Here is a 19,653-nt window from a genome sequence, read left to right on the forward strand (position 1 = left end):
TGCAAAAGAAATAAGGACTGAAAGAATGGTGGACCCCTTATTTTAAAAGTCCTGGAAGTGTTATAAGGGTTGCCTTGTTGAGACTGCTTCAGACAATCTCCAGAACCTGTGAGAGAGAAAGACTCATGCTTTGTCTCTACACACTACCATGTCATGTTTGATTTCCGAGCACAATTCAAAATGTTGGTGCTGACCTTTAAAGCCCTTAAACAGCCTTGGTCCAATATACCTGAAGGAGCGTCTCCACCCGCATCGTTCTGCCCGGACACTAAGGTCCTCTTCTGAGGGCCTTCTGGCGGTTCCCTCACTGCAAGAAGCCAAGTTACAGGGAAAATATAACAGCATCTTGTTCCCACATAAGAATATGTTCCTTTCTGGTGAGATATGACTCCATGCGGCTGCCTATTTGCTAATGGGCCCAATTGCTTGTGTTGACTTTCATGTATAAAGCCCTGAATGACATAGGACACAATTCTGTGAAGCAGTGCATCTCCCCATATCTGCTGCCCAGACCCTTTTCATGGTTCCATCTGTGGCTGTGGCCCCCTGGGCAGTGAGGTGAGATGGGGCCTTCTTTCATGGTAGCACCTTGCATGTGGAGCATAAATACTCAAAGGGAGGAGTGTAAAACTAGCTTTTTCAAGTTCACCGCTGAACTGTTTTAGTGGTTAGATGCTGTGTTTTTATTTTTGTTTAATTCCATGTTTATATTGTTTAGTTTTCATCACACTAAATTTAAAAAGCAGAAAGATAGAAATTTGAAAAGGGTTCTCTCTCACTGCCTTCTGGTGCGGCACTTGGTTTCTTGCAGCAAAGTTGAGGAGAATCCCATGGCCTCTTAAAAACCAGATTTACTGTAGCTTGGGTATTCATATGCAGGACTCTGAGCATCTGAACCAAGTCTCACTTATGCTGCACAAGAGAAGACAGTGGCTATTTTTGGATGAATAACTCATATACCTGCAGGAGTGAATGAGATATTTTCTATCATTGCACCTGCAGCTTGAAACAATTGCTGATTTCCTTCATCTGGAAGATTACTCCTGATAGCTGGTTCCATGAATGAAGCAACACATGGCAGTAGGAAGCAGAGAACAAGGCAGTGAGTTGTCAGTGAGTCATGCATGGAGGAGAAGTGAGATTCAAAGCAAATCTTGATTTTTAAGACTTAAGAGAGAATGGTCCCTTTGTTCTACCAGATGAAGAGCTGTGCTTAAGGAAGAATGGTATGCACAGCAGAACTACGTGACATGACAGCCTTTTCCTTGAGAATGAATGAACAGATCCTTTTCCTTGAGAATGATTTTTTAAAATGGCAGAAGCACTCATTCTCGTATTAGAAGCCTGTAATCAAAGGTTTAGTTTCTATATGTGAAATTCAGCCCCTTCTGCTTCTCAGCCCTCAACAGCTCCTTGAAGCCATAATGCTGAAGTGACAGTGGAAGCCAGACATGATAGAATTCCTCTTCTAACCTCTTCTCTTAAAAGGGTGGACTCTATGACCTCATCCATAAAAGGTAAAGGTACCCCTGCCCGTACGGGCCAGTCTTGACAGACTCTAGGGTTGTGCGCTCATCTCAATCTAGAGGCCGGGAGCCAGCGCTGTCCGCAGACACTTCCGGGTCACGTGGCCAGCGTGACGAAGCTGCTCCGGCGAACTGGCACCAGAGCAGCACACAGAATGCCGTTTACCTTCCCGCTAGAAAGCGGTACCTATTTATCTACTTGCACTTAATTGTGCTTTCAAACTGCTAGGTGGGCAGGAGCTGGGACCGAACGACGGGAGCTTACCCCGCCACGGGGATTCGAACCGCTGACCATGCGATCGGCAAGTCGTAGGCGCTGAGGTTTTACCCACAGTGCCACCCATGTCCCCTCATCCATATGTAACACTAAACTGCAGTTCAGTGCTATGTGAAAGAGACTCAAGATTACATGAACTCCCCTTGCCCCTTTTCCTCTGGCAAAGTTGTGAGGAAATTGGAAACTAATTATAATTGCTTTTTATTGTTATAGCTAAACCTGGATTTTTTTTCCTTAGCCATAATTTATTATAACCAGCAAACTTCAAGCAGTAGTTTATGAAATGGCTTGTTTCAATAAACTGAGGTTAAGATAAACCACAATTTAACTGTAACAAAGCCATTTAATGCTAAACTGTGGTTAATTAAATGTAGCACTAAACTGCTTAATGCTAAGCTCTGGCTAACTGAATATAACACTAATCAGATGCTTACTGAAAAGGGAAGCAAAAACTTCAAGTTTACTCCTTGCAGTCATGTTGAATGAGATCCCTTGAGCCTGAGACTTGTTCACATAATGCTAATTCCTGGTTTAGTATTACATGCAACAGAAGCCTCTAACTTATATCCCGTGGCCTAGACTTCCTAGTCCACATGTCTGAACCCTCTAGACATTCCCTTGTCCACAGAATCTCCTGTGCCCTTAAGACCTCTGATTCCACCCTCCTTCCTTCTTAAAGCTTATATCTGGCATTTACTGAGTCTTCGGGCATTTGTTGTTGTTGTTGTTGTTTTATCACTTCCTTTATAACCTTCTTTCTTGCTCTTCCTGAGTGCCTGCAGAATAGGTTGCTCCTGCAATTTGGACATTTCTTAGCCTCCTCTCATTAATGTCTTCTCAGTTCACTTTCTTCCATTTCCATGTCCATCACTCCTCCTCCTCCTCCTCCTCCTCTTTTCCTACTCTACTCAGCTCTGTGCTCTTGCTTCAGCAACTGATTTGCCATTTTTTGTTTTATCAATAAGACATAGTTACTTTGTGTCTCATCACCACTACTATTTTCCTCGGTTCCTTAAAGTCCCTTCCTGAAAACATTAGTTCACTGCAACCCAGAGTCAAGTGACCCACAGGAGGACAACCAGCCCCTGGTAACCTGCATGTTAAGTGATCTGCAATGGGCAACTAACCAGCCGTGATCCAAATCAATGAGCAAAGTCAGCAAGGGGGGCAAAAACAGTCAGTGGGGTAGAACAGGCAGCCATAAGCGCAGCTGAAAAGCAAAGCAAAAAAATCAACAGCTCTTAACCCTGTGGTGAGGGGCAAACAGGCATTGCAACAAGTCTGCAAGGCAGTGCCAAACCTGCTAAGGCAGAGCCAAGACCTTGGACATGTGTGGCAAAGGGAACAGCCACCGAGCCACAATGCTGCCAAGCCCAAACGAAAGCAGCTCCGACCAAAGTAGAAACATGACTCAGGGAGAGATCTGTCAAAATCATAAGACTACCAAGTTCAAGAAGGCTGAAAGGACCTCAAAGCCCAGACTGAGAGGCTGCCAGGCTGCAAAGACTGGCCCCATAGTCCTGCCCCCGAAAAAAGAAAGAGAGAAAAGAAAAAGGATAAGGAAAGCAACAAGAACCAACAAGGCTGCAAAGATAATGGAAAACCAAACAAAACACAGTAAGCCACAAGGTCTGCCAAAAAGAAACCTCTTCCTTGCACACACAGCAGCAGATTGGCTGCTCAGTCTGACTCCCCTGCAGCCAAAGAGACCAGAGGGGATGCACACAGGCTTATGTAACCTGCTGCTTCCTCCCCCTCCCCACTGTTATTTGATGTGTGGCATTGTGGCATCACACCTCTTTCCCCCTCCCAGCTGCAAAGGATTCTCATTCTGGCATTTTCTCGCTAGCTGCCAGAGCAATTTTTGTTAACACTAGTCCAGCTTTTAGAGATTTCAACAATAGCATTGTTATTGGTCTAAGTAAGAGGTGGTGGAATCTGGAATCTCTTTGTAAGCAAAGAACTTCTCTCCTTTTGGGGTCCTGATGGTAAGTTCAAGTCTTCTCTCTAGGAGATGCCAGGCCACCTCAAAAGCACCCCCATTTTTGCTGAAGAGCAGGGCACATTTCCTTTACAGCCTGTCAGTACTAATAATCTGGACAGACAAATCTTGAAGAGGATAAGACATTTCCTCACTGCTGGGCATTGAGCGCACTGTTTCTATAGTGCCGAGACTATATCACCTCAAAGTACAGGAGGCCATGCCTTGAATAAATCCCAAGTTTCTCATTCCCAGCAGGCGATCAGATTGACGAGGCAAGTAAATGGTTCCATAGAATTTCTCTCTCACAGTTTTTGACTACATATTGAGGTCATCAGTTTTACAAAATGGATCCTTACATAGGTATAACCAAGATGGATTTCTTTAAAGAATACTTGTCTCGAGGAACAGATGGCTTTGCTGGCAGTGAGGTAAATGAGAATTTGTTCCCCTATTAGAGGTAATACTTCAGGAGCACTCAGCATCCTAGTGAAGCTTCCAGGCCTAGGCTGTAACCTAGGTATAATTGCCTTAGCATGGGAGCCTTTCCTTTCCTCTCAGTACTGTGTCTAGCCTTAGAATTCAAAACAATTTTTAAAAGGTTTAATTAAAAAAACAACTCCAAAACAGAACAAAGATGGGGGGGGGGGGCAGCAGCCCACTTGTTCCCCGCATGAACATTCATGGGAAAACAGGAATAGTAATATTATCGAGCGTTAACCCCACCCATACCCTACTTCTTAGTAAACATGCAAAGATTTGGACTGCACATGTGCTTTTAATAAGAGAATTCTGTCAGAGAGGCTGATATTGATCCCTGTAGCATACATAATATCATAGATTTGGAGGACAAAGGAATGTTTGTTATGCTCATCCTTTCTGATACCTGCATAACAACTACCCTGTCACTTTCACCATGAATTTGAGCAGCAAGTTCAATAAAATCTGTTTTAACTTGAGCCTGTCTTTCAAAGAGACTCGGTCTCAGTATTATAGGGAAACGGCTATAGCTTAGGGGCAGAAGGCCTGCCTTCCATACAGAAGGTCCCTGGCGTCTCCCGGCAGCAGTCGATGGAAATACAATAGTTTTGTGGGTTGTATCAAATTCCACATCCTTTGGTGACAGCTGCAACATTTAGGGAAGAATGACCATGTGGACATTTATTTATTATTATTTTGTGAATATACTACCACAAATAATGTTAATATTAGTATTTTGGCTGGGATTTTTATTTTATTTTTTGCATTTAGTACTTATATGCCACATTAGAATGTCCTCATAACGTCCCATACATCACTGATGTAAGCTTTCCAACAAATTTGTCGGTTGAGGCAGTGTACTGATTATTTATCCCCCCCCCCCCATCTTGCAGGACCCAGCCCCAAACCACAGCAAGATTTTATCTCTATCTCTATATCTATAACTTCACACACACACCAAGTCAGGATATGCATTTTTTAAAAGTATTGTATGGATTCCAATTGCTGTAGTTGTTCATATATTTTTACCACAGGGGGTAATATAGCACCTTACATTTTAACAGATTTAGGGAAAGCGTGTTCTCCTTCATGGAGAGCACGTGTTGCGGTGGGGTCTGCCGAGCCACCCCTCTGTTACCAGGCAAGGTCTCTAAAGATGGCCTGGGCAGTGATTGGTTCACTGGGTTGCTGGGGTAAAAGTTATGTTGCAATTTTGGTGGGAGGGGTAAAAAGGTTTAAATACTCTGCACGCAGCCTGGAGCTTTCTCTTTGCTGTGTGCAACGGATCACCTGGAGCACTTGGACCGTCTGGAGGACAGTGGAGTGATCTTCTCATTGTCTGGTTACATTTCTTTATTTTCCCCTTCTTTTTAATCTTCTCTAGTCCCTTAATTAATTTAATTCCCCTTTTTCCTGTTTGATTTCCCACCCCACCCCTTTCCCTGCCCTTTGGGAAGATTCTCCCTGTACCTGTGAGCACTGCCTGTGCATAATCCTCCTGGGCTTGCCTTCCCCAATAGGGAGAGAGCCCCCATTAGGGGTTTTCTTTTGCAAAAAGGTTTTCCCCATTTTCGCCTGTTTAATTGTGGGGCTAGTCAGGGCTGTTCCCAGCTTGGCTGGAATCACTTTCATTTATAGTATCCCCATAGGTTGGCTTTATTTTGGGTGTGTGCAGTGCTGTTGGCCAAATTTTAATCTAGCCTTGGGCGGGAGCACTATATTGAGTTCCTTTAATATTGCAATGAGACAAAAAAGGCGGAGAGCAGAAGCATGGAGGCCTTCTCGGCCTGCACATATCATTCAAGCCTAAGCCTGCTACAGTTAGCAGTACAGTGAATTGTTAAGTTCCCGTGACATGTGACTCATTCTCTCTATAAGAATGTATCTGTTTGTTTGCAGGCTCACTTGTTGCTAATGTATATCTTAGGCAGACAGAGTGGAGCCAGAGGCTCTCTGTGCCTCCAGCGAGCACTCTGTGTATGCTCTTTAACTATGCTGTTTCTGAACAAGTTTATTTTCTTCAAGTTTGTTTTGCCCTGATAGTGGCGACTGCGGGTTTTAGAGACACGCCATTGTGGCTTAGTGGCTAGAGCGCAGGACTAGGTCCTGGGAGACAGGGTTCATATCCCCCATATCTGCTTGCCTGTGGAAAAGCTGTTTGCCTTGAAGGATGTTATTCTTGTAATACTTCCTCTGAAGCAAGTGTTACTTTGTCAGATCCTATCATTCCTAGGTCAGTTAAATTTTGCATGCAGGGTGGTTGCTCCAGGCTGCCCCTTCCATTCCTGCTTGGCCAGGTGGTCTCATGGCCCGGGGTCCCTTCATCATCATGTACAGTGGCCTTGAGCCTGGCAGGGCAAGGCAATCACATGTAACCTAACTTTTCTCGAGTTTTCCCCATTGTAGTGTCAGTGCACATCTGGACTGAGGAGTTTAGGGACCGTCGGATCTGTCTTGGTCTGATAACCAGGCAGTGTGAGAGTCCTGGCAAAACGGTCTTCATGCTCTGGCAGAGTCTTCGCAATGCTTAAGGTTTAATATTGCGTTTCTGCTCGCTTTATTTCGGGATCATCTAATGTTTTTGCTGTCGCTCTATCCCGTTTTTTTTCAGTTGGAGAGCTTCAGATCCTGGGCTCTGGACGCCCAGCTATAGCCGGATTTTTCTGGAGCTCCTGTGGCACTTGGCAACAATTAATAATTATGAGGAGTAGTAGCTTACGTTTCCCCATCCGCTTTCAGGTCTTATGAGAAGGCCTGGACTGATTTCTTAAAATTTAGCTGGCAGTCCTCGGCCATTCAGAGGAACCTGCCCCCATCCTCTGAGCAGGACCTGCAGTAATTCGCCCACCTGCTGCAGATCGGATGCAGTGTTAAAACTATCAGAATTCAGTCCGCTGCAATGTCTGCTAGAGTAAAGCTTTAATTTTTCAGAGACCCTTCTAAAAGTGTGTCGTGCGCAGGGTCTCGGAAGGTTGGAATAGGCTCCAACCTTCACAGGACAGCAGGCAGGAAGCCGGTCAGTCTTTGACCTATGCAGTATCCGCAACAAGTTAAGACTTGTCGGCTGGTTCAAGATCAAGACGAGACTTCTTTCAGTATTCCATTGTAATTTTGGTGTACTGAGGGTTCATAGAATCATAGAATCATAGAGTTGGAAGAGACCACAAGGGTCATCGAGTCCAACCCCCTGCCAAGCAGGAAACACCATCAGAGCACTCCTGACATATGGCTGTCAAGCCTCTGCTTAAAGACGTCCAAAGAAGGAGACTCCACCACACTCCTTGGCAGCAAATTCCACTGTCGAACAGCTCTTACTGTCAGGAAGTTCTTCCTAATGTTTAGGTGGAATCTTCTTTCTTGTAGTTTGGATCCATTGCTCCGTGTCCGCTTCTCTGGAGCAGCAGAAAACAACCTTTCTCCCTCCTCTATGTGACATCCTTTTATATATTTGAACATGGCTATCATATCACCCCTTAACCTCCTCTTCTCCAGGCTAAACATGCCCAGCTCCCTTAGCCGTTCCTCATAAGGCATCGTTTCCAGGCCTTTGACCATTTTGGTTGCCCTCCTCTGGACACGTTCCAGTTTGTCAGTGTCCTTCTTGAACTGTGGTGCCCAGAACTGGACACAGTACTCCAGGTGAGGTCTGACCAGAGCAGAATACAGTGGCACTATAACTTCCCTTGATCTAGATGCTATACTCCTATTGATGCAGCCCAGAATTGCATTGGCTTTTTTAGCTGCCGCGTCACACTGTTGGCTCATGTCAAGTTTGTGGTCAACCAAGACTCCTAGATCCTTTTCACATGTACTGCTCTCAAGCCAGGTGTCACCCATCTTGTATTTGTGCCTCTCATTTTTTTTGCCCAAGTGCAATACTTTACATTTCTCCCTGTTAAAATTCATCTTGTTTGTTTTGGCCCAGTTCTCTAATCTGTCAAGGTCGTTTTGAAGTGTGATCCTGTCCTCTGGGGTGTTAGCCACCCCTCCCAGTTTGGTGTCATCTGCAAATTTGATCAAATTTGATCAAATTTGGGTTGGGGAAATTGTGTTGGAGCCAGCACGGGGCTGAGAGTTTGGAGGCTTATTGCCTCAGGACTTTTCCTTATCTGCTTTGGAGCTTGTCATAAGTGTCTGGAGCTCTAAGTCAGACCTAGTGAGCAGGGTTGTCACCATCAGGCTTCCAGTCACAGGTGAGGTGGGCCCTTGCTCTGTTATTGGATACCGGAAATATTTGGCTTTTTGTTCCCCTGGGGGCTGGCTCGATCCTAGTGCTCAGAAATGGGTTCCGGTTCGACAGGCATCTAATTGCTCACGTCGTGCGCCAGTTATTGCAGCCTGCGGCTTGCCTACCGCTGAACACGCCTCATTCCTTCCAAACAGGTGCTGCTGCAAAGGCTGCGCACTGGGGCCTGTTAGTAGGCAGAATTGTGAATACGGGTCATTGGAAGACTGACGCTGACAAAGGTTATGTCAGGAAGCATCGCCAATGATGCCTGTGCTGATGCCTGTCTGTTATTCCTTTTTTCATAGGAGCAGCTGTGCGCATTTGGATTGTCGGCCACAGCATCATGCACTGAGCTGGCAAGCACCCTGACGAGTCTGGACTGGGGGCGCCGTCTCGGCCTTCCTGCCCATGTTTCTAGCTCCAGTCCGCATCTGGATTGTGGGGCACAGCATCGTTTACTGGGCTGGCATCAGAGCTAGGCAGTCTGGAAGGGGACCGGGTCTTGGCCTCCCACAGCATGTGCAGGTGTTGTGGATGTCCAGGCGCAGAATGCAGTGGAGCGAATTCATCCCGCTAATTAAGTAGAGGGTGCTTTCGGATGGCCCCCCCATGGCAATTGTGGTTCAGCTGGGGGAGAACAATGTGGCAACTTATGATTGCTTTACTTTGCGCTCCACAATTCAGAGAGACTTGGGGGAATTGGTGACCTTAATACCCACAGTTAAAATATTTTGGTCACAATGGCTGCAAAGGCGCAATTGGCACGGCATTTCTCGACCTGAGGCTGCTGAAAAGGCCAGGAAGCGCATTAATTCCGCAGTGTGTAAGAAGGTGGCGGAATTGGGTGGATTGGTTATTTCCCGCCTGGATATTACCTTCAAGGTTGTGGCCCTTTACCGCAATGATGGAGTACATCTCTCTATACTGGGGAGTGATGTTTGGTTGGATGCGGTAACTGCAAGGCTGAAGGTTGGGTTGGGATTGTGAGTGGTTGGCGGCGAGCGTAAAGGGCTCGATTGGCGGTTAGGCATTGGTTATAAATTGGTGGAGGAGGGGTTAGGATAGGCTGGGCCTGCCCTTCCATGGTTGCTGCAGAAAGGGAATTCCGTTAAAGGAATCCTGGGGCTTGCCATCTTTTCGTCCAATCCCTGGAATGGGACTAGGGCCGGCAAGCCTTCGGGGAGCAGGCGGGTGAGAGTTGAGGGTCTGTGTCTCAGCTCCAATTCCTCCCCAACTTGCTTTCCCCCGCACTGTCTTTCGGTGGTGCCCGGAAGTCAGTTCTGTCCCCAGGCGGGGGGACAGATAGTCTTAACCAATGCCTAAACAACCACTCACGGTTTTGTATTTAAATAAAGTTGTGGCCAAAATCATGCCAAAAATCTTAAACAAAAATTATGTGTCTGTTGTGAGTTATTTGGGGGGTGGATTGGGGACCTCGACACGCAACAATCCTATGCACAAGAAACTGGGATAAAGCAAGTCGGTGCAAATTAAGCCAGCATGAAGTTACCAGATCCAAATGCTGTTCAGCAGTGCGGAGCTTTTAATTTGTTTTTTAGGCTGGGCTGCCAGATCACATAGCTGCACTGAATGGGCTTAGGCTTCAGCCGAAACCCCCCACTCTCTGGTCCTCAGACCCTCCAAGTGTCCCTATTTTCCAGGGACTTCCCTGATTTAGAGAAGCTGTCCCGATTTCTGATTTGATCTTGGAATCTCCCACTTTTCCTTAGGATGTCCTTATTTTCATTGGAGAAATGTTGGAGGGTATGGAGGTATTCAACCCCTGAGCCATTTGAAGGCAATCCTGTATAGGGAAGCTTTTTAATGCTTAATGTTCTATTACATTTTTATATATGTTGGAAGCTGCCTAGAGGGGCTGGGGCAACCCAATCAGATGGGTTGGGTATAAATAGTAAAATTATCATTATAGAATGTAACGTCCCCTTTTCATTGGAGAAATGTTGGAGGGCAAGGGTCTTTTGGGAGACTTGTACCAACTTTGACTCAGCTATCTGAGTAAGTTACGGTGGAATATTTTCAGCTGAGCCGGGGTTGAATTCTTCAGGTTTCCACTGAGCCTGGTTGAGCCAGGAGTCAGCCGGCAGAACTGAAGATCCTCTACATACTAAGCTTCTTATCCTGGGATTGGGGCAACAGTTTGTCTTTTATGTTGTTTTTGTTGTACCATACTAACTTGGTAAACCCCCTCAGGAATTATTTTCTAAACTGCTTTGCGTGTGTATGTGTCATGGCATTATGTTTACGAACTTCCAATAATATCCATATACCACTGCCCCCTCTAAAATAATTTGCTAATGAATAATAAGTGTCAAATTGCAAATAAGAATCAATCTCATCAAAATTCTGAATTTCCACAGTGAAATTCAAATGCACTGCATTTCTCGAGCCTTAAGGTGAGCTTATAATATACTGAGTAAATAAATAGGGGAAAACATATTTGCTAAGGGAAAAATTAACTTGCAGGCTTTGCAAAAAATATATGCAAAAGATAATAGGCTTAATGAGATGTCCCACACAGCCTGAAGTCTTTGTACTTAGAACTCATCCAAGCTCTGGAAGTATGTATTCCAAAAGAGCAGAGACAAATTGGAAAGTATTAATATTTTTCTCCTTTTTCCCTTGCCAGAAGTTTGCCTAATGACATGAAAAACAACAGGCCACAATAAATACGGCAGCAATTGTAATTAAATAATGATTGATTGATTGATTGACCAATGAATTAATTTAAAATATTAGAAAAAACATAGAAAGCTGATGTAATCATCCTGATTTGACCAGATCATCTATGCAGCCCCACTAACTGGTACCAGCTTTCTTTACCTCATTCCAATCTTCATACACCCAGTTCTCTTTTATCCACACTTCCCTTCATCCCCCTCCCCCATTTTGATTTATTCTTGCTGTTGTTTGTTTTTTGAGTCATAGAATCATAGAGTTGGAAGAGACCACAAGGGCCATCGAGTCCAACCCCCTGCCAAGCAGGAAACACCATCAGAGCACTCCTGACATATGGTTGTCAAGCCTCTGCTTAAAGACCTCCAAAGAAGGAGACTCCACCACACTCCTTGGCAGCAAATTCCACTGTCGAACAGCTCTTACTGTCAGGAAGTTCTTCCTAATGTTTAGATGGAATCTTCTTTCTTGTAGTTTGGATCCATTGCTCTGTGTCCGCTTCTCTGGAGCAGCAGAAAACAACCTTTCTCCCTCCTCTATGTGACATCCTTTTATATATTTGAACATGGCTATCATATCACCCCTTAACCTCCTCTTCTCCAGGCTAAACATGCCCAGCTCCCTTAGCCGTTCCTCATAAGGCATCGTTTCCAGGCCTTTGACCATTTTGGTTGCCCTCCTCTGGACACATTCCAGTTTGTCAGTGTCCTTCTTGAACTGTGGTGCCCAGAACTGGACACAGTACTCCAGGTGAGGTCTGACCAGAGCAGAATACAGTGGCACTATTACTTCCCTTGATCTAGATGCTATACTCCTATTGATGCAGCCCAGAATTGCATTGGCTTTTTTAGCTGCCGCGTCACACTGTTGGCTCATGTCAAGTTTGTGGTCAACCAAGACTCCTAGATCCTTTTCACATGTACTGCTCTCAAGCCAGGTGTCACCCATCTTGTATTTGTGCCTCTCATTTTTTTTGCCCAAGTGCAATACTTTACATTTCTCCCTGTTAAAGTTCATCTTGTTTGTTTTTGCCCAGTTCTCTAATCTGTCAAGGTCATTTTGAAGTGTGAGTCTGTCGAACTGGAGCCATCACCTGGCATCCATGCTGCCTGGAAAATATAGTTCAATAGGCCTGGAGAGAACCCGGTTTGTGAAAATTAGTTTAACTGTTGGTTGTTCTCTTACTAGTCACAGTCAATATGATGATTCCCATTTTCCTTAAAACAGTTCCAGGTCTTATGAGTTTGTTTTATTTTGTACTTGTCAGTTTTATTTAGTCTCTCTTCATTGACTTCTTATTTATCAGCCATAGTCCCTATTATCTTTTCTTAGTATCATTATGTATGGCTGCCCCTACCCAAATTTACTGCCTTTTGCTGCAGCCCAAACTGCTCCAAATGACTCACAGTAGTCACAGTGAGTCACAGTAGAAACCAAGGTCTTTGATTCTTTATCCAGGAATTGTCATGAGAGTCACAATGCTGTAATCTGACATCATTTATGGCTGAAGGAGCTAATACAACAGCAGTTTAAAAATGAATTTGTAAACAGTCCTGGCAAATGTTGGTGCCCAGTACTGCTTTAAGGGTCAAAGGTGAAAGGCATCTCTGAAAGGAGCACCCTGACATGTGGGTGTCGGGAAGGAATCCTCCCCACCCTAACAAACTGGTTGCTCTGAAGTGAAGTCAAGCCACGCTGCCTGATTCCCGCCCCCAAAGTCTTACCTACCCCTTTGCCTGTGCCTCCTCCTCATTCTGCTTTTACACAAGTGGTATGATGTACACGTAAAATAATATTGCTTTTATAAAGTATTATTTTACCAAAAATAATGCTTTTAAAACAGCTTACACGTAAAATAAAAATATACAATAATATATTTTATAATGTAAGCTATAGTAATGTAAACATGTAATGATTTTCATATACAAGTATAATAATAATAATTGGAAAGCCACACACACAATTGTATATCTTTTTACTGGATACACAATATACTGTGTTCATCCCCAAATGAAACAAACTTCAAGCTAATATAATTTGCCTTCTTTTGTTTATTTCTCTGTCATCAAACAGGATCTCAATGCTTACAGTTATATAGTTGCACAGTTTGCTGTTGCTGTTGTTGTTTAGTCATTTATATGTGTCTGACCCCTTGTGACCCGATGGACCAGAGCACGCCAGTCACTCCTGTCTTCCACTGCCTCCCGCAGTTTGGTCAAACTCATGTTAGTAGTTTCATAGTTGCACAGACAACTTGCCAAAGACTAAAATTGCATAAAGTTAGCAATACCTGTTCCACCATATACTTGCCATAAGAGAGCTGATTTCATTCCACTTCTGTTTGGTTTCTGCCAAACACATGATTTGCCTCACTGTCCATTATGGGTGGAATTTCACATTTTTGTCATCACTGTAACTGGGTTTAACTAATGGGTTGCATTCTATTCCTTCTAAATCGCTGCATTTGAAGTGTTTCCTGTGTCTGTGTGTGTTTGCAAACTGACTTTTCAAAGTAAGTGAAGTAGCTAATGGCCCATCAATTACCTTCTCCCCACAGATCTTTTTCAGTGGAAGAAGGAAGGATGACCAGGAACCTTGACACCAAGAGAGGCATGGGACAAAGGTGGACTTTTGAAAAGATCGGACCTAAGCACACAATATGAGAAGGAGCAGGATTGGGCCTCAATGGCAGATGCACCTGATCACCTCAGGGGCATAAAGAAAGGCCTTGCTTATCTCCTGGGGGTGTGGCGGTACCCCAGCTGAGAAGTAAGACCCATTGCATTTATTGGAAAGTAGGTCTTTGTGTTTAATGTCAGGAGTAAGCCAGCAGTAAATCACACTATGCAAGTTGGAGTTAACTCTTTACTAGCAAAAGCACGATCTTCACAGGAATGTCCGGCCTCATGAGCACATGAAGTAGCTGCGGAGACTGAAGGTCCCCACCTCCCCACAGCTGCCCAAGTCTCCTCCTCTCCAGGGTTAACATTATTATGTAATATTTGCAGCTTTGGGGGGGAAATCTGGTGGAAACAAATGCCATTTACATTCACATGATGTAAATCTGGCCCGGACAACGAGTGAATGCACACACTGTGGCATGGATGCTTTAGGTGAGATCCCTGCATTGCAGAGGGTTGGACTAGATGACCCTCAAGGTCTCTTTCAACTCTACAATTCTATGAAATGCCACACCCATTTCCATACCATTAGAATTCTCCAACATCCCTAGTTCAGACATTATTATGTAGACAGCAGGAAGACGCAATTCTCAAAGTCATGCTGAAACCCGAATATAATAGTGATACATGTCACTATATGATACAGAATAATTTGGAGAGGGGAGAATTGGAAAACTTTCAGCCCCTGGCATTAATAATTTAGCTAAGTTGTTTTTTCCAGCTTGGTTAATTGTATTCACTATATTAAAGTACAACAGCTGCAATTAATTAACACTTTAATTATAAATTTAGAGATATCATCTAGTTCCTTCTATGTGGTACAAATCAGTGTACACAACCATAACCAATAGCAACAGAATAAATCACTTATCTTTGTTCTCCTATGCACTTCTCATAGGTTGTGTATAATTATCTACCTAGGGGAATGCTAAGGCTGTACACGGCCTCCCACCGCCCCGTGGCCCCAATTCCTCTGAGGTTCTCTTCAGAGACATAGAGAGCACACTTCCTTCAAATGTGGAGTTAGAGGCAAAGGCTAATGCAGATGCCAGTCCATCCATTAGCGAAAGTGTCCGGGTCACTAATATGACATTACGTGCGGACCAGGGGATGCAAGGGGTGGGGGGCACCGGGGCGCCAAATTCTGGGGGGCATCAAATGTATACCTACTGTATACCAGTCCATCTCGATCTGCGACAGTGAAAAGCAATGTAGTGAAAGACCCTGCCCAACTCCTCCATCTCTCTGTGTAGTGGTTAAGAGCAGTGGACTCGTAATCTGGTGAACCGGGTTCACTTCCCCGCTCCTCCACATGCAGCTGCTGGGTGACCTTGGGCTAGTCACACTATTGGAGCTGTATCCTCACAGCTGTGAGACAGGTGTAAAGTGTTTTATTTACAACCTTACAAACATAAAACATGCGGGCGTTCTCTTTTGCAGGCAAATTCAAACTGCAATTTCTCCTCCTTTTGTACTCATCACCAGCTGTACCTAATCAGCCTAGAAAACCACACCCAGAACTCACAGAAACAGTTCTTAAAGTTACAATCATCTTTTCTGTTTCTTTTCAGAATGACTCCTAACACACACTTCTCTGAAGTCTCTCAGCTTCACTCGCGGGAAAGTAGATCGTTAGCTGCTTTGAGACTCCTTAGCATCAAATATTTCCCAATAAGTCAGGAAACAAAAGAATTTTCTTCCACTGCATCGTTGTTACAGGTGAGTGATTTCCCCCCTAAAAAAAGGTCATCAAATTTGGCTTCCCCCCTCCCCAAAAAAGTTCAATAAAAGTTAATTTGGGGGTGCTGGGTGGATCTTTGCACCCTGGCAGCACATATGCTAAAGATGGCCCTGGTAAGAACTTTCTGTTATAGAGACTGAATGATGTAGACACAGTTGCGTGTTCAGACTCAGAGACCTCCCCCTTAAATAAATTCAGACGAGACTCAAATTTTGGTTTGGTTTTTGGCAGAATTTAAGCCACAACTTTATTGATTACAGAAGGTGAGTGGTTGCATAGGCTCTGGTTCGACTAGCTCCCCGCACCCTTGCAGGCAGCGCTGACCCAGGGCACCAGCATAGGTCAGCCAAGGGTGAACACCTGAATAAGCGAAAAGCCGGGAACAGGCTAACTCCGCCACCCAAATGTCCCCCTGGACTCAGGCACGGGCACAACCCCCTCTCAGGGGTTGACCAAACCAGCTGAGTCCCTGGATGCCTTTAACAGAATACCCTTCACATAGGGATGGCGAGAGTGTTCTCCCATCACTATCACCTGAATCAGTGCCTATCCGCAACGTTACAAGTTGTGATGATTTGCTATGCGGCAGGTGAAACCCAAATGGCAACAGCCAAGCAGGGGACAGACTACACACGACGGCATAGTAAGGTCAATTGCAAAATGCCCTATAAGTAGGAGAGGTGGGCGATTATTCTGAATGCACGAGCCGAAAGAGGAAGCTCTGGGTCACATGTATGGGTATATATAGGTCCCTCAATCGGTTTAGACTGCGCCCCATTGGCCAGATTGAACCCAACATTGAGGGACCTACCAATCGGGTGTTGTGGTTAACCAATCAACCCACCCACAACCAGGAGGTCAGTCTCCAGGTCTCACTGCAACACGTGCCCTCTTTTAGGGAGGACACAATTAATTAAAGAGTGTGGCCTGCAGTTTGTCAACTTTGCACTTATTAATCATACCACCCAGCAACGAAGTGTTGCATGATAGTGTAACATGTGACATGTGTAAGGGGGGGAGAGAGGCTTGGCCATACACAATATACACCGTCTGGGAAAATGGGTTACTATGGAACTCCAGGTGAAAGATCTGCACATCTGTCTATTTCCAGCACATATTAGAACAATAATTCTCAAAATACTATTTAAATACTATTTAAAATAGTAATGCAATAATATTCAATTGATTTTTTTTCTGTCAAAATGCAAACTGAAATGTCTGCTTTTATATTCTGAGAACTGCATCACCATATTGCAAAATCGGGTGGGCAGCTAAATTCTTATTTCCACATTAGTCCAAGAGGTATAGACTTTGTCCAAATCCTGAGGCAAGGCCCTTCCAAGGTGAGGCATCTCTGCCCTGGGTGCCATCTGCCCCAAATATAATCTCTGCCTCCCACCAAGCTCTTAGGAGATATTCTGAGGTGTTTTGCTTTTTTAGCCCACTGCAATCTAAGCAAGAGAGCCCATCTCCAAAATGATGTGATTGGAGAGTGTGAGGAAAAACAGAAAGTGGTGGCCGTTTTAGTTTCACAATGAAAATTAGCAGGATAACTGAAACGTCTATTTTCCAAATACTGCTTCAGATTTGGGGTCCCAGGCAAGCCCCCCCTCAAAGCAATCCCAAGCGAATGGGCCCCCAAATAGAGCCCTAACAGGGCTGAAGCAGGTCCTGAGGTGAATCGGGGCAGGTGGGCCTCACAGCCATAGTACAGACCAGGTCATTTTGTTTCAGAATTCATAAAGATCAAAATCCTCAAAATTCCTCCTCCAGATACGTTTGGATGACATTGATTATCTGGGTCCATTGCAGATGGGTTTTCATCCTGGTTCTGGCACAAAAATGGTGGTGGTTGTTTACATTTTTACTCACCCGAGACCTGTTAGTTTCTAAGCTTTTATTAATCAAGCATTTATAGTTTGGTGCTGCTCCTATTTCATTATTATATGATTGATTATTGTTGTTTCACTATCTAAAATTTATCTTAGTTGCTCTGAGTCACTTTGCCTGAGGAGTGGGATATTAAATTCCCCAAACAAATGACTGAATATAATAACCTATGTGCCTGGAAGCAAAGCAAACATTCCTGGTAACATCTGCGGCTTTTTTTAAAAAAAGTATGGTCACAGTCAATGAAATGTAATACAATTCTGAATAATTCTGATTGTGAGACAGAATATTTCACAGAACCTCTTGAGTGATTAATGGGGAAGTAAGATATTTTCATTTGAAAGACTGCTAGTCAGAACTTTTTTCAAATTTTTTTTTTTTTTTTTTTTGAGAATAATTGTGCACACAGAAAACTAGCAAGTCAGGGAGAAGGGACCAATTTTCCCTTTGCCCTGGCATGCGTAAGAAGGTAATAAGAGTGGGAGGAAGGGAGGGATTGTGTGTTTGTGTGGGGGGGGGGGAGAGAAGAAGAAGAAGAAGAAGAAGAAGAAGAAGAAGAAGAAGAAGAAGAGGAGTTTGGATTTGATATCCCGCCTTTCACTCCCTTTAAGGAGTCTCAAAGCGGCTAGCAATCTCCTTTCCCTTCCTCCCCCACAACAAACACTCTGTGAGGTGAGTGGGGCTGAGAGACTTCAGAGAAGTGTGACTGGCCCAAGGTCACCCAGCAGCTGCATGTGGAGGAGCGGAGACGCGAACCCGGTTCCCCAGATTACGTGACTACCTCTCTTAACCACTACACCACACTGGCTCCCAGAGAGAGAGAGAGAGGTGAATTATTTCAATAATATGAGCCCCCATCTGCAGTCTGAAACTATTGATTCTAGGTACAGGTTTACCACTGCAAGTAAGGCTTTAGTCATCACCTGCAAGAATATGTTCAAGGCATTTCTTCATAAATACAGTGCAGTTCCAGCATATTGCTGCATCTTTGCTATAGACAGCCCTGCAGCACAGCATAAATCAATATTTAGAGTCCTCTGAAATATATGCATTTTGATGGATTTTTAAAAGTCAAGAACTTTAATGAGGCATTCAGGAAGTACAAAAGCTAGTAGGAAACCACATTCCTTTCACAAATTAGTCCAGGAGCTGCAAATAAGAGAAATTCATATTGGAATTCAGAAAGGCTGAGTTTCTTAAGCATACTTAGTTACAAAAGGACTGTAAGCCACATTTTTAATGGCAAAATGGGTTTCCCTTATGCAGGTTGTACTGATTATGTTGGTAACTTTGTGGCATTACAGCTACATATTTTTTGTTAAGGGTTGTGGAATAATTCAGCAAAATGATCATAGGCAATCATGTAATTTATGTTCCACCAAATACAAAAATCTAATAAATGGAAAAGTATCCACATAAATTTTAAATAGGAATATAATTGTACCACATGTTAACCAGATATTGCTCAGTTGGTAAAACTGCTCTTGAAAGGTTTTTGTAAAAAATAAATAAAGAGGTTTTGTTTATGTGCTTTTTTACAGTGACATGGAACTTCAAACAAATATTGAATCAATGCAATCTTTGCATGCATCTCTATTGATCACATTAATACTGTGTCATGGACAGGATCTAATAAAAGAAAAGTGTTTGGGTGTGAACGGCAATATATGGATTTCTCATTTAGATTATTCTCAATAGGACAAAGACAAAGCAATTCAGTTTCTGATTCCAGCTGAATTAGAAAACAGCTGTTACTTTCAAGATGCTTTGTAGCTGCACATTTGAAAAGCCGTAACAGTAAGACAGGTCTGTACTCTTACTTTCTAAATAGATTTGTAATAATGAAGCCTTTGAAGATGCTGGCGGGGTTGCTCCAATAGGATGGAGTTTTCATGAATTTTCAATTAGTGGAGGGAAGACAGTTATTTAAAGGATTTGTATGTTGCCTTTTAGGGGAACCTCAGGCCTAGGGGCTGAATGTTATCCAACTTCCTCCAAGATTGTCCATGAGGACGCATGGCCCTTGCATTGAAAATAGTTCTCCATCTCAGGTTTAGGGCATAGCTCTCACAAATTGAGAGGATATTTATTAAGAACGAGTGATCAAAGTATAAGAATACAGGATAGTAAGGAAGCTCATAGGCAGCCTGGAACA

General features: G+C 43.9%; 1 long non-coding RNA gene across 1 annotated transcript; it reads left to right on the plus strand.

The window, feature by feature from the left end:
• Positions 1-3,640: 3,640 nt before the first annotated feature.
• Positions 3,641-19,344, plus strand: LOC310675385. The gene is made up of 4 exons (XR_014510085.1): positions 3,641-3,791; positions 13,744-13,955; positions 15,439-15,586; positions 19,040-19,344. It is a non-coding gene; the product is annotated as an uncharacterized lncRNA (long non-coding RNA).
• Positions 19,345-19,653: the final 309 nt, after the last annotated feature.

The sequence above is a fragment of the Podarcis tiliguerta genome, assembly GCF_965153285.1.
Source record: "Podarcis tiliguerta genome assembly, chromosome: 4".
NCBI lineage: Eukaryota > Metazoa > Chordata > Lepidosauria > Squamata > Lacertidae > Podarcis > Podarcis tiliguerta.